The sequence below is a fragment of the Peromyscus leucopus genome, chromosome 1 (genome assembly GCF_004664715.2).
Source record: "Peromyscus leucopus breed LL Stock chromosome 1, UCI_PerLeu_2.1, whole genome shotgun sequence".
NCBI classification, from domain to species: domain Eukaryota; kingdom Metazoa; phylum Chordata; class Mammalia; order Rodentia; family Cricetidae; genus Peromyscus; species Peromyscus leucopus.
The window spans coordinates 179,346,704-179,354,790 of NC_051063.1; the positions used below are offsets into that span (position 1 = coordinate 179,346,704).

Below are 8,087 nucleotides of genomic sequence, written 5' to 3' on the forward strand. Positions count from 1 at the left end.
AGTCCAAATATCAGAAGAAGTGATTCTGCCACCATCACCAAGCTCTCACGAAATGACAAAGGTTTATAATTCCTGTACACAGCCAGAGGAAAAGACTGCAATGCAAGTTTCTCAGCATGAGCCACCATACCACAGCACCAATGGTGATAAACTTACTCTGAGCTATCAATCATGTAGCTTAAGAGCATCAGTACCCTGTCGACTTCAACTCATTCTCACGCCGTTTCCACATTGCCCTGCAGTTGCAGGGCTGCCTCCTATTTTCTTCTTAGCCTCCTGGTCCCAGTGGGAAGCTGACTGATTTCCTGAGCTTCTACACACTCCCCTCCACGGTTATGCACCAGCCAGCTCACAAAAGCCTCAAGGCTGCCTATTCCTTCTACAACATTCACACAGAGACACCCCTGCTGGACCTCACGAATGATACGCTCATTATAGCCAAGTTGAAAGGATTTGATATACTCAATGCACTAGACTTGATGGGAAATAAAACCTTCTTGGAAAAACTCAAGTTTGGTATAGGAGACAGGAACTTACAGTATTATTTGTACAACTGGACTTGTTCTACAGTAGATGGATATGTTACTTCTAGAAGGCTGACATTCTCATTTGTTAATACTCTATTTAGTGAGTCCTGGAACTGTCATTCCAAAGAAGAATAAAAGCACAAGTTGAGTGAGATTGAAGTCGTTGCTAACAATCAGAACAGATGGCCAATAGTACACATTTCTAGTTAGGATGTTGAAGCCAAACTCTGCTGTTGACTGATGTGTGGGAGGGATGAAGGTGTCCACAGAGCTCTCATGGTAAAGAGAGGATGTTGTCCTTCCACTCTAGAAGTGGGACTGCTTCTCTATGAACCAAACAGAAGCGGTGTCATCATGTTAAGAAAACCTTTGCTGTTAGGAGAGTCACTGCTGCTTTCCTGTTTGTTAAGTGGTGATATACTCGTATAACAGAACAAGGATCCCTATGTGTATCACCTTACATGCTACTGGGAATGTTTATAGAATTGACATGTGGTAGATAATTATGTATGGAGGAATATGAAAATGTACCAGTGGCTTACACATTTATTATCAGCAAACACACAGGTCTATCCCATAAGCAGAGCAGCCAAGTCAGTAAATATGCAGGTTTGTCCTTTGATCTCCAGCAGGTTAGTGGATTGTTTCAAAAGCAAAGTTGGGGCAAATGTTCAGCATGCTCACTAAAGAGTACACACCTGACTGACCAGACCTTGCGGCTGCCTGCAGTCTCATTTCTCAACAATGACAAGGATGTGTGAGGGAAAGGAAGTAAAAGCTCTAAAGTCAGATTTAATGCCCGGAGGAGTGTAGAAGTGCTGTCAGCACACAGATGGTCTGAATGTTTTTATTATGCACAATTGCACATGTCCCTTTATGCTGACTTTAATTTATCATGAAAATTGTCATGCTAATGGAAAATGTTACTTGTAAATACGTAGTCATAATTTTGTTACTGATGTTGTTTTTACCTAGAATTTGAAAAACAAGCTTCACAGTGTATATATATATATGTGCATGCTGCCACTATCCAAGGGAAAAATAAAATACTAAATAAGGTCATTGTATAGACTGGCCTTTGAGTCAGATGCCACTAAGTAGATACTTCTTCCTGTCTTTACTCCGGTGCCTCTGCTCCACTCCAGAACACTTCCCAGCTAGAAAGGACTCACCAAATGTTACTTTTAGGTCGAGTCTCACCTGTTAGCTGTTCTGTACAGCTCACAAGCTGACAGTGGTCGTTAATGTTTTGAATGGTTGGGGGAAATGGCCCAAAGAATGACAGTTGTGGCATGCAAATCTTATGAAGTCCAAGTTTTATCAGAATACAGCCACATCTTCATTATGACCTACCTGTGGCTGCCTCATGCTATGAAAGGAAATCAAGTAGTTGTGACAGACTGGAATGTATTGCCTGCAAAGTTAAAATATTTGCTATCTGGCCTCTTACCATGCTTGTGGACTAAGGTCCTAAGAAGTAGGCCACAAATTGTGCCATCCTTGATGGCACCACTAGAGGGGGCACCTGGGCCTCACAAGTGGTGCAGAAGTGGGACCAGTACTGTTCCTAAAGACACATGGCAGATTTCTCATTTCATATGGTCCATGCCCAACTTTGTGACATTTTTAACAGAACACCTTCAGGAAATAAATCTGTCTATTCATTGGAACACTGTTTAGAAAGACAGCCTTAGGTAAGCAAGTTTAGTGAATCTGGATTTACAGCTCTTTGGGAATTGTCTCACTCATTTTTTATCTTATACAAATTGAGTTTTCCGATTTAAGAATTGCCAGTCAGGAATTTTTTTCATGGACTTCTTTACCTCATGAGAAAAATGTTAAACCATCCCTTTAGAGATTTGTTTACTGCACATTGCAGTTGTTACAGAACTCATCACTTTAAATACACTAATAGTTCACATTGAGCACATGACCACTCAACATTTTACAAAATCAGTAACCAGTGCAACTGCTCAGATATAAAATAGCTGTTAAACCCAAATATAAATGCGACAGTCTCCAGAGTTGTTTTTAAGTTACACTGCCCTGTCTTTATATCCAAAATGTGCTATAAGGTTTCTTTGCTTCACAAAATGGAAATTTGTCAGTAAATGGAACAAAGGTGGTACAGCCCATGAGTTCAGCCAGAACTTGGAGTGACAAAGTCTTTATATCCTATGTACTTGCTCCTAAATTACAGAAATGACTTTCCAGACACATGGTAGATTTCACATCCAAAGCACTGACAGCTCCATTTCCTAGTCTGAAAGACCAATTGAATCTCTCTTGCTACATTTCACCTAAGTTGCTACTGTAATTTTTGCTGTTAGTTTTGGAGGTTTTGTGAGTGTGTGTGTGTGTGTGTGTGTGTGTGTGTGTGTGTGTGTGTTTTGTTTTGGTGCTGGGGATCAAGCCAGGGATTGTGTGCTAATAAGTACATGTTCTACCACAGAGCTGTACCCCTATTGTACTTTTGATAATGTTCAATATTGCAAGGAACTTAATGATGTGCAGGGAGGGAATTCTTATTGAAATAACCTTATCAGGATTTTTTTCTGTATCAGTCAAGCCTTTCTCCATGCCTGTGTCAATGCTTACCTACAAAGAAAGCCAAATTACTACAAAGTAAAAATGGTATGCCGCTTTTGAAGACAGTGTGCTGCTTAGCATTTAGTGTCTCTCCCTTACAACTAAGACCTTCTCCAGTTGTTTCATCCACCTTATTAGACCATGTCTGTGGCTCATTTTCCAAGTTTGGTAGAGAAATATTAAGTGCTGCAGGAAACAAGCAAACATTGTACCAGCCTTGAAAGCAGTGAATTTATACATGCATGGACATTAGTCTCAATAAACTTCAGTTTTGTTAAAAAAAAAAAGAAAGAAAGAAAGAAAGAAAGAAAGAAAGAAAGAAAGAAAGGAAGGAAGGAAGGAAGGAAGGAAGAAAGAAAGAAAGAAAGAAAGAAAGAAAGAAAGAAAGAAAGAAAGAAAGAAAGAAAGAAAGAAAGAAAGAAAAAGAAAAGAAAGAAAAAAGAAGAACTTCAGATGTGGCTCTTAGCTATTACTTTTGCTACTTTGGATTTAGTTCTGCGTTTATTTATGCATTACTCTCCTCAAGGAAGAGATAGAATATCTTCTATCTACTTAAAGGATGGATGCCTATGAAACTTATGACAAGCTTTAAAGCTTAAACACAGTCAGAGGATTCTTAGAAAATGGATACATCAAGTCACAGAGATGCTTAATGGCAGTTTCATTGAAATTACAGCTGTCCAGATCCAACACCTGCAAGTCCTGGAAAATTTTGCATAACATACTCTAATATATTATTGCCTTTCTGCAATGAGATAACACATCATTATTCTCTGGTGCCTAAATTCAATTCAAAACATTCCTAAGATAGGCAGATCACTCCCAACCCCATCAACGAGGCACACGTGGTACATAGACATACATGCAGGCAAAACACTTATATGCATTAAATAGAAATAAATAAATCTTTTTTTAAAAAAAAAGGAAAAGGAGCACCAAGAGACAGAGATAGAGAGGAGAGAGAGGGCCCTGTGGGTTACAAAATGCCATCTTCTGGGCATGGTTTATCCATTGTGGTCTTAATCCCATAAGAGCTATGGATACCTCCACTGCCTTCACGAGACCGGGCCTGTGACCAGTCAATCAGAAGCTGGGGAGAGCCTCACACAGCTCTACCCCTCCCTGCTAACATCATGACTACTGGTGGATTCTCAGGGAGGAGCAGCCATCTCCAGTTTTGTACCCACAAGTCAGTCCACCAGGGTCTAATGCACAGTTCCAAACCCATACACACACTGATAGCCCTCGTTAAACTCAACAGCTGACACAACAAAAAGACGTGAATGTGAGAAAGGAGCTCATAAAGAACAAGTTAGTGTGATGGGGTGGAAGGGGAACAGAACGGAGTAGAAGGTGAGAGTAACCAGAATGCATTACCTATAGGTATGAAATTGTGAATGAATACATTGAAGAAAAATTATAATAAAGAAGCATGGCTTGAGATGAGGTGAAATAGATTGAGTCTTTGGGAGACTCATTGTTAATAGGTACATATCACTGTTGAAGACACCCAGCCTTCTCTGTTATCTAGGGTCTCCTCTTGCAGTGAGAAAACATGATTTCTATGAGAATTCGGGTAGATATTTGGGACTCCTGAATGAATAGCAAACTACGCCCAATGATATCATCAAAGATGCTACACATTTGAAAGATCAAGTATGAGCTAGCAGCCTAAAGCCAATGCAAAGCAAGGCAACTAGAGCAATGTAGAATGAGCACAGCCTCAAACCAGACACGAGTTCCCAGAATCTTCTCCAGTGTAGTCACCAGGACACTAAACACTCTATGGATGAAGGAAAAGAGCCAGACACTGCAACAAAGCTGCTCACATTTCCACCTCACAACTGGCCTTGTCACAAGTTTGTTCTTTGTATAAATGGAGGAACTCAAGACACAACTATCCAGGGCCACATAGCTCCAAACGGCAGTGCCAAGACTCAACAGATAGGCTTCCTGACTATGCCATCTAAACACTCAAGCATAGATGTGTAAGAACTTAGGAAATGCCATGCTGGAGAGAGGGATCAGTGGGTGGGAGTGTAGGCTGTGCAAGTGTGAGGACCTGAGTTCAGATCCACAGCACTGACCTAAAAAGCTGAGCATGGTGGCTTGAGGCTGTTGCCCCAACATTAGAAGAGGGAAACAGGTAGACCCTGGTATTCTGCTGACCAGTCAGCCTAGTCAAGATGGTGAGCTTCAAGGGTGGTGAGAGACTCTCTCAAAGGGTGAAGGTAGAGGACAACAAAGAAAGTCACCCCACATCTTCCTCTGACTTGTTCACAAATTCATATGGATACAGCATGCACACAAACACATGTATAAAATTATGCATGGACACTAAGGTAAAACTGGAAGAACTGAAGACAAGCTTCAGAGTTGTGCTTACCTTTTGTTGTATTCAAAGTCTTCTAAGTTATCATCTTCTGGGTTATAGATTTCTGAAAATACGGTGTTGTATATGCAGATGAAGTTTCTTTAATTTTTGAGATTTCAGCAGACCATATGTAGCCTCTGCCAATGCATCAACATTACTAATATCAACAGTCATTTTTTCAAATAGATCCATCACATCTGTTTCAAAGCTTTCTTCCTGGTTGTCAAGTAGGCTCTCAAACAAACTCTGGGCATTCATCAGTTTCTCACTACACTCTGCTTGACTCAAACTACTAAAGCATTTGAGGATTTCCTGTTTTATCTCTTTGGATGGTATAAAACCAAAGTGTGGTTTCAGTACGTCAGTGACTTTTTCAGTGGCAATTCCAAACACAAATAGCCCAGTCAGGAGCCATATGGTTTGGCCATGAGCATAAACTTCTCTTAGAAGTTGGGGTAGGCTCCAATGACAGAGTGAGCTGTGCCTCTCTCTTGTCTGAGGAAATAGAACAGGGCAGCAAAATACGACTGTAGTATAGGATGGGAAAGCATGAAGTTGTCACCTTGAGTACAGAGAAAATTCATTCCCAGCCACACTGCCTCCTCAGATTCCAATATTTCATTTTTCCTGAGATTCTCACACTTGAACACAAATACCCTTTTCCACATGCCTCTACAGCCAAGGTATACAGGGTCTTTAATGGTGCTCTGTTCTGATTAGGTGGACAGTTGGCATACACTGATCTGAATGAGCTCACTATAAAGCTTGTGTAGATAATCAAATCTATTACATCAACTAAGCTTATTTCCTCTCCCCTGTCTCATTGCCACTTTAAAATACTACAGGACACCCAGCATATATAAGGATTTCTGCATAAAGTAAGTAATTGTTGACTTGTTTTTAAATAATCAAAGACTTGTAAGACTTTCTAGTTACTGGCAAAGAAGCACATACAATAGAACTTTGTGGTCTCGTCAGTGAATCCATGAATAGTTTTCTCCCTTGGATACCGCAGCAAGGGATAGATTTTTTGGTACACTTGGGTTTCCCAATTCAAGAAGCAGAGAGGATTCTGGGAGCATTACTTCCTGTAGCAAACTGCTGAAGACAACTTGTGTCGGCAGCATCTTCCCTCAGTCATTGCACAAGTTTGTCCTGAGTTCCAAGTCAAATTTCAGGAATTCAAGTCCCTCCAGGATAAACAAGATTCTCTTTGGATCAGATAAGATATCTTCCAGTGTCTCTGAAGACTCAGACAACTTAGTTAACATCAGCTCAGCTAAGCTCAACTCTCTGATATTGTTAAGTGCGATGAGAGAGATGAAGAAATCTATTCTGCCATAAGTTTCCTGATGCCCAGTCCAACATTGCTTTTCTTAAGAAAGTAGTTTTTCCTTTTCCTTTACAACCTAGTACAACTGCAGTGACTGGATCCACCTGACAAATACTTCTTGCAATGTCTTGTACTGCTCTTCTACACTTTTTTGGTAGTTTTCATCATCCATTTGAATGAAGGTCTCATTGGATCATATGTATTGAAATGTAGTCTTCATAATCTCTTTGTATGGACTTCATTTATCTGAGTTGGATGAAATCAGAATACAAGGCAGTTAGGAATAGGATCCTCCTGAGAATAAATCACAGTTGTTTTTTTTTTTTTTTTTTTTTTTTTTTTTTTTTTTTTTTTTTTTTTTTCTTAAATACACGTCTGGTCCTGAGGAAAGAAAAAAAGGAGGAGAGCCACCCACCCCTTCCCCTGCAGTAAGTTTCCTTTTCCCTTCATCTGATATAGGTTTTTCTTCCTGTTACACTACAAATGAAGAATGGTTAGGCCCCACCCTAGCCCAACCAACCAATCAACCAGTTCTTTCTACACCCACACCTCTAGATAGAGACCTCCACTGTATGCAGCTCTTTCCGTGCTTGTGAGCATGTATGGGAGAGTTGACTGACTCATGGCCAACTCAAATATCTGTGCTAAACCTGGGATCCCTCTAGAGTCAACTGTCTCCATATATTGGATCCCTTCTCTACCAAAAAATATTTTACAATGCCAATAAACCTTGTTTTCACTTTCCCTGAAACTCTTTTCTCCCTTACATTCTTTAATCACACAGAAAAATAACTCACCAGCTAGCCAGTCTCATCTTGGTGCCCAGTATGGGGCTCAAACCCTAGACACTCAGTTGATTATTTTGCTGTATCCAGGGTTATACTATATTTGATATGTCAACTGTAAAAGCATTATGACCAAACTGGAAACTCACCTCTGAGTAACAGCTACTATAAAGCATGAATTCTGGGTATTGCTTTCCAAATTTGCAAAGGGCATGGTACCTCCCCGGGACAAAATCCAGAAGTACTTCATTTGTACACAATTTCATGAGTTAGAGCTCAGAATGTTGCTGTTCAGTCTAAAACTTTCATAGCTCCAGTAAGTCATTTATAAGTCATTCTATTTAAAAAATTTCAGTTTGATATACATGTTTATAATTCTATGCTTAGTCAAAGCAAGATTTGATTCAGGCAACAAGACAGAGTAAAATGAATTTTGGAGTTATATAAGTTCAAATCTATGGATAACAAATCAGGGTGTC

General features: G+C 40.0%; 1 pseudogene; it reads right to left on the reverse strand.

The window, feature by feature from the left end:
* Positions 1-3,704: 3,704 nt before the first annotated feature.
* On the reverse strand, positions 3,705-7,822 carry LOC114703943 (annotated as a pseudogene).
* Positions 7,823-8,087: the final 265 nt, after the last annotated feature.